The sequence below is a fragment of the Erpetoichthys calabaricus genome, chromosome 14, assembly GCF_900747795.2.
Source record: "Erpetoichthys calabaricus chromosome 14, fErpCal1.3, whole genome shotgun sequence".
NCBI lineage: Eukaryota > Metazoa > Chordata > Cladistia > Polypteriformes > Polypteridae > Erpetoichthys > Erpetoichthys calabaricus.
Genome location: NC_041407.2, coordinates 13,211,236 through 13,230,064, shown reverse-complemented (window position 1 = coordinate 13,230,064; position 18,829 = coordinate 13,211,236).

Below are 18,829 nucleotides of genomic sequence, written 5' to 3'. Positions count from 1 at the left end.
ATATATGTATGTGTCTGGCATGTGCGTGTGTGCATTTGTGATTGTACATGTCTGTATATGTACAGTGTATACGCATGTGTGTACAGATGTAGGTGTATTTATGTGTGTTTGCATTGCTGTTGTGTGTGTGTGTATTTGTGAATGTGCATGTGTGTGTACACGTGTGTAAAGCGTACGTGTGTTAGTGTGCATTAAACAAGCTGGTGAGCACTCGCTCTTTTCAGTAAATCAGTAAGGTTAGCACACTGCTCTGTAAACCCTTAATGTGCAGAGTGCCGCTGTATAAGGAAGCTGCCAATGACCACTGAGATTGAGAAACTGACAATCCACATTCGGTTGCACAAATCCTTTCCCATCTGTTTTGGGCTCCTAAGATGCATTGTAAGCGATTTTTGTGTGATGAGATAAGAAAAGTTGATGAGCTGTCACAGAGCAACGCTTAGAGAAAGAAAACAAACGGTGAGTGGCCTCCGCTGAGTCAAAACTGCAAAGTAAAGCAGCGTGGCGGCTCCCCAAGATGGGCTCCCAGGTGGAGGATAGGCCTGCATACCCATGATGCACCTGTCTAAAAACGCCCAGCCAGTTCCAATGGAAGTGGGTTATGGGTGAGTTTCCCACAACTGTAAACGAGTATTCCTTCACACAGCAAACATCCACTCTTTCATGTTGCACTTTTCTATAATGAACACCTTTCCCTTTACTACTGTTATTTTTATAACAATTGACATACAAGCCGGTCTGGTGAGTTCGGGGTGGAGGATTGAACCAGCAGAGTCCTGATGGCTTGGCCAATGAGCAGCAATGCCTGGCCGGTCAGATGCATGTAACGAAGCCATTGGCTGAAAGCCGTGAACCTTCAGACGGTGGTGACGTGTTTCTGGATGCGTTAGGTGAGGAGGAGGAGGAGTTTATTAGCTGAGCGGGGCTGAATGGTCACTTGATCAGTTCATCTTTAGTTTCGGGGTGGTGAGTGACGAGAGCCCAAACTAATCGGCTTGACCCAAACCTGACGTGAGCTGCCAGAAGACAAACCCCCAAAGACACAGCAAGGACAAAGAAGGAACTCCTTGCAACCAACGTCCAGATGTGGAGAGGAGAGGCAGCAGCACCAGCCACAGGGCCACCATGCCAGTCACAGAAATAATCATTCCAGTTAACTTAGTTGAGCTCTTCGTGACATAAGCAGTCATTGCAATCAGTAATCTAAGAACTATGCTAAATTGAGCCCAAATAAGAGGCACAGTAAAGGTGAACCTGAAAATGAAGGCTGTGCTGGCTTTGATCCTGTGCAGTAATATGCACACGTGTCTCTGCCGTCACCTCCAAGGCAACACTAATAACCTTAATGGTTTGCCAGTCACGCAGGTTTTGTAGAGAAACACCTGAACGACACTCCCATGCAAGGAGTTGTCAATCAGCTCAGCTACAGTAAGTCGTTTCCTTGATCTGTGCACAGTTTCCCCTGAGCCAGGAAAGGAAAGCCTCTCTGGCGGGATGCCTCCCACCTGAAGCTCAGATCTGTCACATGTGGCAGCTTCCTCGCACGGGACCGTCCCCTGGCTAGCAGCTTCCTCTGCACCATTATATTTTAACAAAGGGCTGAAGACATTTGTCCTACTAAAGGAAAAAATCAACAAACTTAGGGACTGCTGAAGCTGAAGGTCTTCCTTCTTTGTGACGTCTTATTGTGAAATTTATCATTCTGTGTTAACCTGCATGACCAGCAAAGAATCTCGAGAATTTGCTTTGTGCTGCAGCCTCCCAGCTGTCAAGTCTTTGGTTCAAATCATGGCCTGGGCACTGTCTGAGTGGAATTGTCTTCCATATCCACAAGACATGCTGGTAGTAATGATGAGCCAACCTGGCTGGATTTGAGCAGCCGGAGTTTGGCAAAATCGTGCTGAAGGCTCGGGAAGTTTTTCAAACTTTCTGACGTATTGCAGTCAATGGGGAAAGAGGAACTGAACTAGTTTTGAGTGGAATGGCGCAATGGTCTGTTAAGTGTCCCTGAGGGTAGGGGAGCATCTGCCAACTATGCTAGAGTGATAGTTGATTGATTGACTGATAAATTATCTCCCCAGTATGTCCAGGGTCTGTCCCAATGTCTCCTCATGAAACATCTCCTCAGGTAGGCATCCAGGAGGCATCCTAATCAGACCCCCAGACCACTTCAACTGTCCCCATTAAATGCAGAAGAGCATCAGCCCCACTTTGAGCTCCTCCTGAATGTCTGCATCCAGACACCCTGTGAAGGACGCTCATTTCTGCCACTTGTGTCCACATTATATTTCTTCCAGTCACTACCCTAAAGCTCTTGGCCATAGCAGGAATGTAGATTGACCAGTAGATTGAGAGCTTTGCCTTTCGGCTCAGCTCTCCCTTCACCATGACTGACCAGCACAATATCCACCCAACTGCGGACATCACTCTGATCGGCCTGCTGTTCCTTCTCACTGGTGAACAAGACCCCAAGATACATTAACTACTCTGCTTGAGGTAGAACCTCCTCCGCAAACTGGAATGGGCACTTCACCCTTTACCAGCTGGGAACCACGACCTCAGACTTGGAGTTGCTGATACTCATCTTCAACACTTCACACTCTGCCACAAACCACCCCAGTCCTCACCACCCGTTGAAGCCAACAGGACCACATCATCTGAGAAAAGCTAAAATGCAATCCTGAGGTCACCAAACTGCACCTAACATCCCCCAACACACATACACACCCTTTGGATGCACCTCGAAAATCTGTCCATAAAAATTAATGACATTGATTGGTGGCAATGGGCAACCTGCTGGACTTACTGCCAGCAATGTGGACTGAGCTCTCACTCTGATTGTACAGGCCCATAAGAGCAGGCCTGCTGCACCCTACTCCTGAGGGACCCCCACACAGGACATGCCAAGGGACACAGTCATATGGCTTTTCCAAGTTGACAAGACACATGTACACTGGATGGGCCTAGACCCATAAACCCTCAAGAATTCTTGTGAGGGTAATGACATAGATAGATAGATAGATAGATAGATAGATAGATAGATAGATAGATAGATAGATAGATAGATAGATAGATAGATAGATATGAAAGGCACTATATAGATAGATAGATAGATAGATAGATAGATAGATAGATAGATAGATAGATAGATAGATAGATAGATAGATAGATAGATAGATAGATAGATAGATAGATAGATAGATAGATAGATAGATAGATAGATAGATAGATAAAACTTCATTTTTCCCCAAGGTGAAATTTGTTTTTTTACTGAAGCTCATTAAATTAATAAATAAACACACATACTGTACATACTCATACACACACATACACACACAGTATCGTCTGAACACATGCCAAAATGACAAAAAGGAAGAAAAGAAAACTTCTGGCTTGGCAGTCCCCACACCAGTGATGTGCTGTACAGATGTATTGCTGGTGATATAAATGACCCCAAGTCACTTTTCTTCACACACTTCTTCTGAATGATCGGTTATCTGAAAGTCCTCAGTGTTGGTGTGTCACGGAGAGGATGTATAGCGTTGTTCATAATGGTACTCAGTTTTGTCTTCATTTTCTTCTCCACCACCACCTCCAGCAGGTTCTGTGGGCGTCCTGTAACTGAGTCTGCCCTTTTAATCAGCTTGTTGATTTGGTGGTCCTCTCTGGAAGTGATGTTTCCAGCCCAGCACAGCACACTGGGCATTACAGAGTTATAGAAGATGTGAAGGACGTCACTACTCACATTACAGCAACTCCAAGTCTGAGGTCGTGGTTCCCAGCTGGAAAAGGGTGGAGTGCCTGCTCCAGTTTGGGGAGGAGGTTCCATCTCAAGCAGAGTAGTTAATGTACAGTATCTTGGGGTCTTGTTCACAAGTGAGAAGGAGCGGCAGGCTGATCAGAGTGGTGTCCGCAGTTGGGTGGATATTGTGCTGGTCAGTCATGATGAAGGGAACGCTGATCCGAAAGGCAAAGCTCTTAATGTCCTGGCCAATCTACATTCCTACTATGGCCAAGAGCTTTAGGGTAGTGACTGGAACAAATATAATGTGGACACAAGTGGCAGAAATGAGCATCCTTCACAGGGTGTCTGGGTGCAGATATTTAGGAGGAGCTCAAAGTGGATCTGCTGCTCCTCTACATTTAATGATAGAACCTCTGTGTTCTGAGACCAGTCCAACCTGTCATTGATGTGGACCCCTAAGTACTTGTAGGACTGGACCATCTCTACATCCACTCCTTGTACAGTGATCAGACATAGAGGCTTGTCGGTGTGGTGAATGTCAATAAGCAGTTCTTTGGTTACGCTGATGTTGAGTTGCCGACAATTCTCAAAGTTCTCCCCCTGATGCCTCTCCCTTATCTCATCCCCCTTATCAATGCACCCCATAAGTTCAGAATCATCTGAGGATTTCTACAGGTGACCGGAACCTGGTGTTACATGTCTAGTCTGAGGTGTACAGATTGCACGGCGGCCCCCCTCAAAGGAGGTATTGGAGGCAGAGATTTGCAATTGCTGTGTGGCACCTTGTGATGGCATTCGCTATGGAAAGGTGCTAAATGAAATGAAGAGCTCTCTAGATCCCCACAGAGTGACCTGTTGCCCTCCACTCCGTCATGACGCTGTTCGGCCCTTCTAACGGCACAGGCACAGACATTTCCTGGCATTCTCTGAGCCGTGGGATGAGCTCAGTAGTCTGTTTGGCTCCCTTTGGAAATGTGAGAGGGAGCTGGACTTCAGGGAAATGTTTTCATCGTCAGGCCACATCACCCCTTGTTTCTGTTGAGCCAGTAGCACTCCGGACCCTGTCACAAGGGGGACTGCGCGATAAAAGGCAAACTGCTTTCGTCAGGGGATGTTATCGAGCATTTCCCAAAATGAGTGCAGCATTTCCCTCGGCTGCTCCAGTTAGTAATAACTGTGTACTTGTAGCCTGGTAAATCATCTTCCTGCAAAGTCACAGCTGCCCAGCTGAAGGGCTGAAGCTGAAGGGGATATGCGTCATGGGCTGCACCAGCAAGGCCCCGCTGCTGACGGCCGACTCACGCCACCACATTGCCCCTCTGCGTTTACAGTAACCAGCTGTTTTGTAACTCTCCGCTCTGTAGTGCTCTTTTACAGGAATGCTAGTCATCTGCCCGAGCCAAAGACAGAGGCGGCCATAGGTCTAAACAAACGTGTGTGCTCTTCTGACAAGTGGAGCAGCCATCAGCCTACAGGAATGCAGAAGCTTGACGAGCAATGAAGATGCAGCTGGTCAGATGGGGGGATTGCATCTTCATTGCTCCATTCTCAAGCTCGGCTAACATTACAATGTCGTCAGCCTGTAAGGTGGGCAGCATCTCCCAGACTGACGACTTCTGCAAAACAGCAGCACTTGGCTACCAAAAATCTTGGAGAAACAGGAAACTTCTACCAAGTGGCTGCAGTGGTCGGTTAAACATTAGTGTAATAATAATAATAATAATAGCCCTAACCCTAACCATAACCACATTTAGACCACAAGTTCAGTGCCCCCTGGTGGCCTCGCCAACACCTTTTCCAGCAGCAACCTAAACTTTTCCTATATGGTCCCCCCCATCCCAATACTGGCCGGGACCAAACATGCCTATTTTCAGGTGGGTGACCTCTTCTGAAGTGCAGGTGGTCTCTCCACTTTAAGAATAGCAGGTCCCGCTTGTTTCAGATGCCCCACAACATTTCAATGGGATTCAAATCAGGACTTGGACCAGACCCGTCCATAACCCTCCACACTTCTTGGTAGATTTGTTTCGGATCATTATTGTGTTGGAAGGTCCATTTCTGGTTCAGCTTCAGCTTTCGGAACAGGTGGCCTCACATTTTCCTCAAGCAGGATTTGACATGACGCAGAATTCAAAGTTCACTCAACCAGTTCAATCTGCCCAGCAAAGCAAGCCCACTCCCATGATGCTCCCTCCATCCAGGCATCACAGTTGCAGTGAGGTTTTGGTGTTGGTGGACAGTGCCTTCCATCCTCCAAACATAGCGTTGTGCATTTGTGCCAAAAAAAATAAAACGTTTAATTTTTCTCCCATCTGCCCACAGAACATTTTCCCAGAAGCATTGTGGTGCATCCAGGTGGTCTTGGACAAACTGTAGACATGCCACAGTGGTTTCCTTCGCGGTGTTCTTCCAAGAGCACCATTCTGGTTCAGTGCTTTTCTGATAGCAGGCGCATGAGCAAAGGCTCTCGCAGTTTGTAGGGCTTCTCTGGAGGACTTTTGCTGTTTACTCATTGATCTTTACAGGACGCCCACTCCTAGGGTCAGGGTTAGAGGTAGGGTTAGGGCTGGAGTTTTGAATCCTCTCCGTTTGTCTTTGCTTCTGAAGCCCTTTCCAACTTCATTCCTCTCCATAATATGCCTTCTAAAGTTCTAGCCTTGGTTCACACCTACCAACCTTCTCTTGAGAAGAACAGATTTGTCAGTCATCAGGCCTTGTGTGCCTTTATTTAGAGGGCAGCCCACCCTTCCAGTCTCATCTCCTTTTTTGAAGGTATCACTCACAACAAGGTTCTCTTACTTTGTCCCGTCTGTGCTGTGTATGATTACTCAATGACCTCGACAAAGACTGTGTGTGTGTCTTACTAGTTGAGTCAGATTGTCGGTGCCTAGAACTATGACTTAGATGAAGATCAGACCATATTTTATTAGTAAGCGGTTCAGAAGTCCGGGGAATTCCATTAACTATTTTTTGCGACTCCATGAAGGCAGCCAACCCCTTGAAAAGGGACAGCGGCAGAGAAAAAGAATTAAGGCCGACGTAGGAAAGCCCACCAGAATTCAGGGAGCTCATGCCCACTCCATGTAGACAATGACTTGAGCCAGGGTGCAGTGTGCTCAATAACCAGACAGAAAGTCCAGCCGTGTGTGTGTGTTATTAGCCATGTCAAATTGTGTTGCTCTAGAATTGCGACATAGAGGAACATCAGCCCACATTTTATTACTAAGCAGTGCAGAAATCCAGGGAATTTCTGGAAAGGGTTCAACTTCTGGCAGCAGTAGGTCTCCTCCATCTTCAATTCCCCACTCCCTCGCATTCGTGTCTCTTTGTCTACCCCTTGACCTTCTCCAGGTATTTCTCATTCATGCCCTCCACCCCCCCCCTCCCCATTTTTGCTTTTCACCCTCCCCCACCATCACTTATCGTCTATGGGGGAGGAGCAAAAGCTTTAGATTCGTCAAAAATTTTCGATCTCCGGTTTTAGACGGATCTCAACGTTTTAGGGTCCCCTGAAAGCGAAAACATCAATATCATGGTGATGGGTGTGTGTGTGTCACAGTTTCTTGAGGAAGGTCTAGAGCTAAAACGGCCAGACGGAAAAATGCCAAACTCGAAACGTAAGCCTGTAATGAGATAACGATGTGCTGATTTGTCTTCGAGCCAAAATGGTGCAAGAGATAAAGACCCTCTTAGAGGAACCCTCAAATACCGTCATTCTGCAATTCATTATGAATTCTTCTCATCAGTTGCTATCGTAATGACCTATTTTATGACCAGAAAGGTCAGCAACAGAGCGGTCAATAATTACTGGAATGTTCTAGAATAGTTTGGGCAACTTGGTTCCTAGGATGCAAAACCTACTGACGCTCACGTCTGAATTTTCTTTTGTTTACCATTGGATCTTGCACAACTCAAGTGGGCTTCTCTAATTTTCTCATTGATGTTTGTCAGCCTCGTTTCACTTCTCTCCAACATCCCAAACTGCCAATTCCCGGGTGGGCTCCTGAGTGGGTTTGCGAGTGGACTGGCGCTTCTTCAAAGGTGGGTTACTAACTTGTACTCAGTGGTGGCTTCCAGACACCTGAAACTAGAAGCTGTAAGCATCAGAGGAGGCCTACAAAACTGGATCTCAAGTTGGATAACCGGTCAGGAGACAAAGAGCACAGGAGAACGGGGTCATCAGTGGAGTCCCTTAGGGGGTCTGTCTTTGCGGAAGAATTTCCCTCTTCAGATCATTTTCTCCTTACATTTAATATGACTCTTACTGTCTACACCATTAAACCTCTTCGTGTAATAACTTTTAGGAATCTTAAAAATATCAACATGAGCAATTTTCAATTAGGTATTGATATACTTGTGGAATCATTACAAACTATTTCTCCGCCAGATTTAGTTAACTTTTATAACGAAGGACTTCTTGACATTTTGAATTCGGTAGCCCCACTCAAAACCCGATCAGTTTCATTTACACACACTGCCCCTTGGTTTACACCAGCTTTGCGCATTTTAAAATCTAAAGGTCGGCAGTTGGAACGGCTGTACAGGAAGACAGGTCTTAATGTTCATAAAGAAATGTATTTTAGCCATATGCATCACTATAGGGGCAGCATACGGCATGCTAAAGCTGCCTATTTTACTGCCCTAATTTCTTCCAACAAGGGGAACTCTGGAACACTTTTTTCCTTGCTTAGATCGCTAACAAGTCCCCCAGACTCTCTTTCCTTGCACTGCCTTTCTAATGAATTTTGTAACACCTTAATGACATTTTTTAATGATAAAATCCAGGCAATACATTATAATTTAGGCTCTGTTGCTATTGACTCCACCATTGATGATTTTCCTCCTCCTACTCATTCATTTTCCATGTTTGAGCTTCCTTCCACCTCAGAAATCATGGATCTCATCAATAGCTCTAAGCCTTCAACCTGTCACTTGGATCCAATTCCCACTGTTCTGATTAAAACCTGCCTTCCCTCGCTAGCTCCTCTTGTTGTTTCAATTATTCACTCGTCACTTTCCACCGGAATTGTTCACCAGTCTATGAAAACTGCAGTGATTCACCCCCTACTGAAAAAACCTGGGGTTGACCCTACTGACTTTAATAATTTCCGACCAATTTCTAATCTTCCTTTTATTTCAAAGGTTCTTGAAAAAACTGTGGCTTCCCAACTTCATCAGTATTTATCTGCTAACAGTTTATACGAACCATTCCAGTCAGGCTTCCGACGTTTTCACAGCACTGAGACGGCACTAGTTAAGATCACTAATGATCTTTTAGTGGCTGCAGACTCAGGCCTAATCACAATCCTTGTTCTTCTTGACCTCAGTGCTGCATTTGACACTGTCTGTCATTTCACCCTGCTAAAAAGGCTATCTGCACTAGGTATTTCTCACATTCCGTTAACTTGGTTTAAGTCATATCTTACAGACAGAACTCAATTCATTCAGCTGGATACATGTACCTCCACTCCCACTCCTGTAGTATCTGGGGTTCCTCAGGGTTCTGTCCTTGGCCCCTTGCTGTTTATCATTTATCTGCTTCCTTTGGGTGTCATTTTTCGTAAATGGAAGATAAACTTTCATTGTTATGCAGATGACACCCAGTTATATATTTCCACTTCACCATCTGCATCGCTTCCACCATCCTCACTTACTGATTGCCTTGCTGAGATCAAGTCTTGGTTATCTTCCAACTTCTTGCAGTTGAACTCTAATAAAACTGAGGTGCTTCTTATGGGCACGAAATCTGCAATAGCGAAGGCATCAAAGATCTCAGTAGTAATAGACAATACTTCTGTTACCTGTACTGATCAGATAAAAAGCCTTGGTGTAATTCTGGACAGCACGTTATCTTTCCAGTCTCACATCAGTTCTGTTACTCGAGCAGCTTACTTTCACCTGCGAAACATTAATCGCTTGCGTCCATTTTTGTCAAATCACTCTACTGCCATTTTAGTCAACAGTTTGGTCACCTCCCGCCTGGACTATTGCAATTCACTTCTCTTTGGTCTGCCTCAAAAGTTATTACATAAACTTCAACTTGTTCAAAATTCGGCTGCTTGTATAATTACTAAAACACCCTATTCTGATCACATTACACCCGTTATTCAGCAGCTTCATTGGCTGCCAATAAAGTTTAGGGTCAACTACAAAATTTTAGTCCTTACATATAAGGCCATTCATAATCTTGCCCCCACATATCTCTCACAGCTCCTACAAGTCACTAAACCCTCTCGTATGCTCAGATCCTCTTTTTCCATTAACTTAAATAATCCACCAGCACGTCTTGTTACGATGGGATATCGCGCATTTAGCAGATCGGCACCTTCCTTATGGAACTCATTACCTGCTTATCTTAAGAATATGACTACCCTTCACCAATTTCAGGCTAATCTTAAAACTTATCTGTTCAAAATTGCTTATTCATTGTAACTGTTATTGCTGTTATATCTGATGTTTTATTTGGATTTTAAATTGTCTAGTTATTGAATGTTTATTTTTTAACCTGATTGTACAGTGACCTTGAGTTTTTTGAAAGGCGCTTCAAATAAAATGTATTATTATTATTATTTGGTCTGTTACTTTTTCAGATTTATATTAATGACAAACACTTTAGGATAGTTTGGAAACTTGTGAAAGTTGTAGATGGTATGAAAATTTGAAGGAGGCAGCAAAAACAAATCAGAACGACTTGGACAAGCATAACAATTGGAGAATGGAGTTTAACTTAGAACAGTGCTACACGTGGGCAACAGGAATGTCAACCAGAAATACAAGATGGGAGACGCTGGCGTACAGGAAGAGAAGATTTAGGGGTTTATGTTGACACAACAGTCTCATCATCTGAGCAATGCGCAGTAGAGATTAAAAAGGCAAACCAAATGTTAGGTTATGTCATAAAAGCAGCTGAATAGAAATCGATGGACGTTATGCTCAGGCTGGCGAGACCACATCTGGAGTGCAGTTCTGTGCAGTTCTGGTCGCCACGCTGCAAGAAAGACATGGGAGCAACCAGGTGCATCATGGGAATTAAGGACATGTCTGTTCTCTGAGAGACTCTGAGAAGTGAACCAGTGTTAGGAAACTGCGTGACGACCTAATCCAGATCTTCAAAATCCTCAAAGGCCATTGATAAAGCAGATCCAGCAGAAGTCTTGTAATTTGAGGTTGAATTGTGTCTTCGTGGACCTCCGTGGAAGTTAAGGTGGAAGAGCGTTCAAGAGTGAGAACTCTCCTTCACTCAAAGAGTTGACATGAAGTTGAAGCAGAAACCTTGGCCACCTTCAGGACGTGTCTGGAGGAGAGGTTGGGGCAGCCCACCAATAAGCCTGATGGACTGAAGGGTCGCCTCTTGTTTGTCAAATTTCTGATGCTCTCCTGTGTTCTTAATGGATGAAGCGGGTTTAAGGATGTTCTATTAACACCCAGTGCTTTCAAATATCGAGCTGCAGTGCAATGGGCGACATTCAAACTTTGTGGTTCCAAGTCCAAACTTCAGATAGACAGGTGACCTCAGGAAAGAAGCCGACGAGAAAGCCGACCACCTCCTGCATTTTCAGGAATCCCCCCTCGTCCGTACCTCATTTGCTGAAAGTCTGTCTTTTCTTTTTTTTTTTCCCACTCCATTCTGAAATATGAGTGCCGTATCCATGGAGACAATGGCTGGAATCCAATCAGCTGGAATTATTTCCTGTCCAGATTCCAAAACTGTAATGTGTTCCCATGACAACAGCAAAAAAAAAAAAAGGAGGAGAAAAACTTTTGGGGCTTCCAAGGGAGACTCAAGCGTGTTGTCACAGAAACAAAAGTCAGACCCTCCAGACCAGGGGGAGCGGGTGGAGGTGGCTGGGGTGGGCGGAGGGGTCCTGTTTTGTTAACATTCCCAGAAAATAATGCAACTTAAACAAAAAAAACAAGAAAGGCAGCTTCTTGAAAATATGACCTCATAAAAGCGGAGAAAGCCCACACAACCTTCGAGCCGTAACAGGAACTCGTGATGTCACGTCAATGGGCCGAGGCCCGAGCGTCACGTTCCACAAATGTTTTGAGTTGTCCTGCCAGGCCACTTCTGGTGTTAATAACATTAGGAGCTCCTGAACTGCTTCCCGAAACTCTTCAAAGCGTGTTCTGTTATGTGTTAGAGCTCAAGCGAAAGCTTTAGGAGGGAGCGCTGCAACAGGACAGGGCGTCATTTTGTTAGCGCTACAGTGCTTACTGTTAAAAGCACTATATGAAATAAGAATAGGCATCTACCAGTCTTAGGCACTGCTCACAAAAGTCACGTCTTCTGGATTAGCGCGTCATATTCTTGTGAATTTACTTCTCCCAAATGTGAATTTCCCCTTGGGATTAATAAAGTATCTATCTATCTATCTATCTATCTATCTATCTATCTATCTATCTATCTATCTATCTATCTATCTATCTATCAAAAGTGAAGAAAGGCAATCAGGTACCTGAATGTCCTTAAAGAAAGAAACTAACACATCAGTCAAGCATTTTACAGTGTAGGTGGCACACGGGACACAAGGAGTTGGGATGATACCCTACCTGGACGGCAGGCCCCGGGTGCACAGAAAGGCATCCCAGCCCAGAGAGGGAAGGATGTCGCATTCGGACAAGGCTTCCCTAATGGATGGGCGGACATCCCAGCAAGAAGAGAAGATGGTTGCTTACTTGGGTGGGAAGCCCCAAACAAGTGGACAGACGTCCTGATGGGACATGTGCATAGCACTGTGTAAAACTGGCCTCAACACACACAGATACACCGACTCACAAGTTCTAAAACACACGTTTTATTTTCTCTCCTCCAGCCTTTTCACAACACAGTGCACAGTCACCACCTATAGATTCAATCCCGTCTTTCTTTCTCTTTTTCTTCTCCTTCTCTTCTGCTGCCGCCTCCACTCCTACACACGCCATTTCCGACCTCTGCCTCCCGACCCCGGCTCCTCGAATGGAGTGAGGCGGCCCCTTTTATAGTTCCAGGTGCTCCCTGATGATCTTCCTGCAACACTTCCTGGAGTGCTGCAGTCCATGGCTCCATAGCCATTCAGGCGCCCCCTGGAGGTGGTCACGGGCACCAACAGGGTTGAGCTTCTAAGTTCCAGTCCTGTGGCCCCGATGCAAACCATCCCGTGTCCCAGGGGAGGTATTGTCCCTCTCCCGGTCCTTCTATCCTCCACGGCACCTTCCCTGGTCAGGCTAAAAGAGGTCTCGGGGGGGGGGGGGGGGATATTTATTCCCTCCAGTAACTAGACAGCATGGCGCCCATTCGGAAACCAGCAGGGATTGCTGGGAGTTGTAGTCCGACAGTACAGCCCTGCTGGAGTCTGTGGATGCTGCACAAGGGCACTGCGGGGCAATGTACTCCCTATTATGTGGGACTTCTGTGTGGCCTGAAAAGCAACAGCCCTGGCACTGGAAGTACTCCTGGGTCTTCAATAAAAGGGACCGCAGCCCCCTGTCCAGGTGAGTTGGATCTTTAAGGAAGACAAACAACACTCAACTGGAGGAGGGCAGTGTGTTGGAGAGAGGAGAGAAGTAAATTATGGTATTTATATAATAAACATGAATTTATTTCGAACCCAGGACTGGCTTGGTGTGTTTGTGTTGGGGGTTTGGGGCCTCTCTGGCACCCCCTTGCCTTCTCAACAATTAAAAAATGAGAGTTCCAGGCAAGGCCTTGATTGAGGTGCTCATGATGGTACATAGGGCCATCTTAACAGCATCATAGACCACCCCCCCAGGCAAGGTAATGCATTGGGACCCCTGTTTTGATAGCAAAACAGAAACATCGAGGACCCCTATGCTCCCGAGGCCCATTGTGCCTATATGTTAAGATGGCCCTGGGTTGGACCAAAGTGATGAACAGAATCTGAAGAAGAAAAAAAACTGGGCAGGGAGACACCCAGAATATAAAGTGGTGGAGGCAGCAGTTTAACCTTCTTACATAAGGTGGTCATCCTGCAACACTGAGGTCATTACCAAGCAGACAGGGGGCTTTCAGATGTGCTGTCCAAGCTCTGCTCCAGACAGCAAGGCTGAGGACCGAATAAGACATCCATCCATCTAGCTAAGTGAAACTGTGGACCCTGGCACACCCATCTGACAAGTCTGGCGGAGTCTTATCTGGAGTGGTCTTCATGGAAAAACCATGATGCCAAATGTCTCCTCTATATACAAAAACACAAGGACAATGGCGGGCGATGCGTGTTTCCTAAATTCTGCACTTTTTCGTAACCCTGAGTGGCCTCACAGGCAGGCGGGTGAGCAGTTGATGGATTCATAGGTGAGCACATCAATGGCAACGTTACCAGGGGCAGAAGAAGCTGCTCAACCTCCCAGACACCGGGCTGTGACAATGACTCGCACACTTATGTCACCATCACGCTTTTATTTTTGTTTCTCTTTAATCCAAAGAACCTGTGAGTTCCTAGTAATTACTCTTAGCCAAAATGACCTCAGGAAACTTTGCCAGTGAAGCTCTGCTCTTCTGCATTTGGGCTGAAAATCCCGCAGATAGTTTTTTTTTCGTTTGTGCTATTCAGGGGAATTTTGCAAAAAAAAAAAATTCTGTTTGCTTGATGTTCAGAACTTTGTGTGAAACGGTGAATAATATAGAGAGCTTCCTCTCAGGGGGGCAACGAGAGCCCAAAAAAATTCTCTGGACGTCATGTTAATGGAATTACTACACTTTTACAGAAGAGCCGGCCTAGAAGCTCCTGACGACACAGCATTGCGCCATGTCTTCCTGTCACGTGAAGGCGGGGGGGGTGGGGGGGGGGTTTACAGTGAATAGACAAGCGGGCCGCCTCCAGACATTGGAAAACACCTTCACACTGCAACTGTTAATGAGCTAAAATTAGGAAGACCCCTCCAGCGGGATGCCTGCCGTTCGTGTTCTGTAGGTCCTGGGGGCCTATAGAAAGAGTTCACCCCCTTTGGAAGTTCTCACCTTTTCTTGTTCTACAACATTGACTCAATTTGCCAAACAGATCTTTGCAAAGGGGTACACGTTGATTACAAATATAAAACATGACCCCATTTAAGCATTCCCCCCTTTGATGTGTCACCCCTAACTCATCCACTTGGCTTCAGAAGTCCCAGAATTAGCTCAATGGTGGCCGCCTGTCTGGGCTTTCACTTGATTGTTGTCTAAATGCACCTGGATGGTGAGGGGTCAACTTGTGAGGAGTCGGTATGGTGGGCTAAACTCGACAAGGAGAGGAAGAGAACAGACCCAGCAACTCCTTGAAAAGCACAAATCAGGGGATGGAGGCCAAAAAAAAAACATCCAAATGACTGAATATCCAGTTCAATCAGTCATCAAGGAATGGAAAGAGTATGGCGGTGCTGTGAATCCGTTACACAAAAAAGAAGAAGACGAGTGAGGAAAGCTATCGAGAAACCTCTGAGAGCTCTGAAGGGGCAGTCACTAGCTACAGTGGCTGACATTGGAGAAACTGTGCAGACAAGAGCTGTGCACCACAAAGAGAGAAAATGAACAAGAGAGAGCTGGACACGTGGGAAACGCTTCAAGTCAGCAGGAAGAAGGTGCTGTGGTCTGATGGGACCAAAATGGAGCTGTTTGGCCATCAGACTAAACGCCATGTCTGAACACTGCACATCATCAGGAACACACCATCCCCATCATGAAGCATGGTGGTGCCTCTCTGCGGCAGGCTCCGGAAGATTTGTGAAGGTGAAATGAATGCAGCAAAATATGAGGAAATCCTGGAAAATCTGACCTTGTCTAATCCATCCGAGAATTTAGTGCTAATCATCAGTAACCTCACATTTAATTTGAAAATGCAGACTGGAAATTCTTATGAGCGCAACAAACTCAGATGGTGAACTGAAAATTCTAACAGCATGTCCATGCAGCAAACTCGCTGATTAATCAAAGGCGATCACCTGAGACAAGAAGGATGGCTGTCATTATTGTATATGAAATCTAAGATGGCTGAGGAGTCCGATTCTGGGGCCAGGAGGTTCTGTTTGGAAGTGACTTGTGCAGATCTGGAGTCTCATCCTTCTCTTCACATCACTGTCTTTCATCTGCTGCATCAAGGAAGCAAGTTGGAGTCAAAGTGGAATGTTACTTAATGGCTCAAAGGACAGTTTCCATGGCTGCACTCTCCTAGTTTTGTGAAGATGAGCCTTGAGGGTGTCTATCAACTACTTCCTCCGGCCATGCTGATGTCCATGTTCTTGTTGTTATCTCGTTGACATTTCATGTTGATGTCCATGTTCTTGTTCTTGTTGTTATCTCGTTGACATTTCATGTTGTCTTCCATGTTCTTGTTGTCAGCACTTCACATTGAGGTCCATGTTGTTGTTCTTGATCTTACCGTATCTTGTTGACATTTCTTGTTGATGTCCATGTCCTTGTTCTTGTTATCAGCATTTCACATTGACGTCCATATTCTTGTTGTTGTTCTTGTTCTCATCTTGTTGTTGCGCTACCACTTTTGTAAACCTTACTAGGACATTGAAGTAAAGTTTTTAGAGCACTTTGGGGAGGTCTTGCTGAGACGTTCAGCTTGTAGTTTTGGATTTGGCTGCTCCTTGTTCTTCCTTTCAGTGTATGTTAGGGTCTTCACTTTAAATTAGGAGTGTTTCCCTTTTTGATAATCTAGTCTCTTAATTGTTGGCTGATTTTTTCTTTTCGATACAAGCTTCTGCTGGGTTAATTTCTTATTACATGTGCATTATTAAGGTATTTTGTTATTTATGTTCTAACTAGACAGTTCTCCTCTATTTGTGAACTTGGAGATGCGTCGACTAACTCCTAAGAATGACCCAGGGCAGAGGCCATGGACCCACCTGTGCCTGCTGCCCCACTGGCTTTTCTAAGAAGACCCTGGTGTTGCCGTATGTTAGCCGTATTGCTGGCTTATGAGTCCTATTCATCTTTGTCCTCCAGACAGACAAATGTTTTTAGCGAAAACTTCAGGCCTTGCCCTCCATTGCTGAGGTGTTTCCCTTGCACGTTGTTGAGCCGTGGCAATTTCTTCATTTGAACCTTGTGTCTCTTCATCTGCGTCATTCGTACGATGTCGTCATTGTGTGGCCGCATTCGTGCACACGGGTCTTTCGTAGCAAGGCACGTGCAAACGGCAAAAAAATGCAAAAGTGCATGCAAGCGCCATCTAGTGGCTGTGGTTGAGCGTGTGTAGAGCAGGCTGCTCCACACACACACACGCACGCAGGTTTTTCGTTTATATACGTCTAATAAAACATCACGGCAATGCCCCACTCTGGAAGGGCACACGTCCACGTCTATACTCAGTAGCAAGGAAACTATTTGGGGTCACCGCATGCACATATTTGAAGACAGAGAATATGGGGGCTAGGGGGTTGAATGCAGGACCCTGAAGGTGTGCGGCTACCTCCCATGCCACTGGGCAGCCTCGTCTTTCTGTATTATTTTGTTTATCTTTTCCAGTTCACTACACAAACTGAATTCTTCCCTTTAAAATGTCACCCTTGAGGCCTTCATGACATGCCGAGAGCAGCACACACGGTAATCCGGGACATCCCCTGAAAGGAGGTGGAGGCGTATGGGTGCTCACCTCACTTGCCAGTTTTAAGGCGGTTCACATTCAGGTCTCATCATGGAGATGATGGAGGTGGCCGGCTTAGTGAAGCTTCACCCTTATTCAAGAAGGGGAAATGGACAATTAGAGAGAGAGAGATGGACACAGAATGGAGGGGTGGGGGGGGGAGACGTGCTAATAATCGCCACTTTAAATCATCTGCTGGGAAATGGGATGATGGGTAATGTAAACTCGCATTAGGAAATGCCAACCCACCCTGGGAGATTTGTTACCCTTCAGCAGCAACCTAAGGCAGCAAGTCTGGGAAACGAGCAGTCAGTGAATTCTTTCGGTTTTGCCTCACTTCAGTGACTCATTCTGACAAATTCCCAAAGTAGGAATAACTCCAAGCTGGACCACAAAGGTGGAATGCTGCGCTCTCAGCTTTTTTGCAGTTTCACCAAACGCTCCAGAAGCCGTAACGACAGGCCAGGAAGGTCAAACGGTCATCGTGTTCCTGGGGTCCTTCTGTCTGCTACTCGGGACTCACCAACACAAGGGTCCAGGCGGCACTCTGGAGAAAGGAGGGGATGACAGTGTGAGCGGCAGCGCCCCCCCTCGTCTTGGTGGGTCATTGCATACCTCCATTGCGCCTGCAATGTACTGTATACACACCAGTTGAAGACAAGTCATGGAATAGTTTTTCAAATATGTCCTGTGCCTTATATGCCCCCTCAGTGTCCCTCCTGGACCTTCCCTCGGTATCCTCGCGTGTCTCGACCTCCTTTACTTCCTCTCTCTGTCGCGGTCCTGTAAAGCCTGCTTCTCCGACTCATATCGAGGTGCGTGGCTCACCCCCTGTCTGCTTTTTGACTACCACCAATGATAGACGGGCCCCCTGTCACCCACCGTGACAAGATCATTCGTATTAAAATTACCATTTTAACTTTTTTTTTTTAATATTTCTTTCTATTTTTTGTTTTTGTTTATAATGTGATTTTTATCTATTGTTCGGTGTCCTTAAGTGTTTAGAAAGGCGCCTATGGATGTATCCAGCAGGGGGCGTTAGCTCCCTGGGAATGAATTCTTTTGTAATTGCGGCGTGTTACATAACCCGAAACTATACAGATATGAAAAGGCGATACCCGTCCCTTAGTGATACTGCGGTAAGAAATCACATAGGAGAAATAACTTTGCTTTGTTTAATGACGGCTTACGCTGCATAACAGATGAAGGAAGCCAATGGCGGGAACCCCCGATGTGTAGAGTCTGCCATTTTCGCCATTGCAATGGAAGGTATTTTCAGGATCGGATGACGTTATCTCCCATCCATCCGTCGGCTTCCTTCGTCTGTCATGCAGCGTAAGCCGTCATTAAAGAAAGCGAAGTTATTTCTCCTATGTGATTTCTTACCGCCGTATCACTAAGGGAGGGGTATCGCCTTTTTATATTATATCTATATAGATTCAGGTTATGTAACACGCTGCAATCACAAATGAACTCATTCCCAGGGAGCTACCGCACTCTGCTGAGTACAATGGAC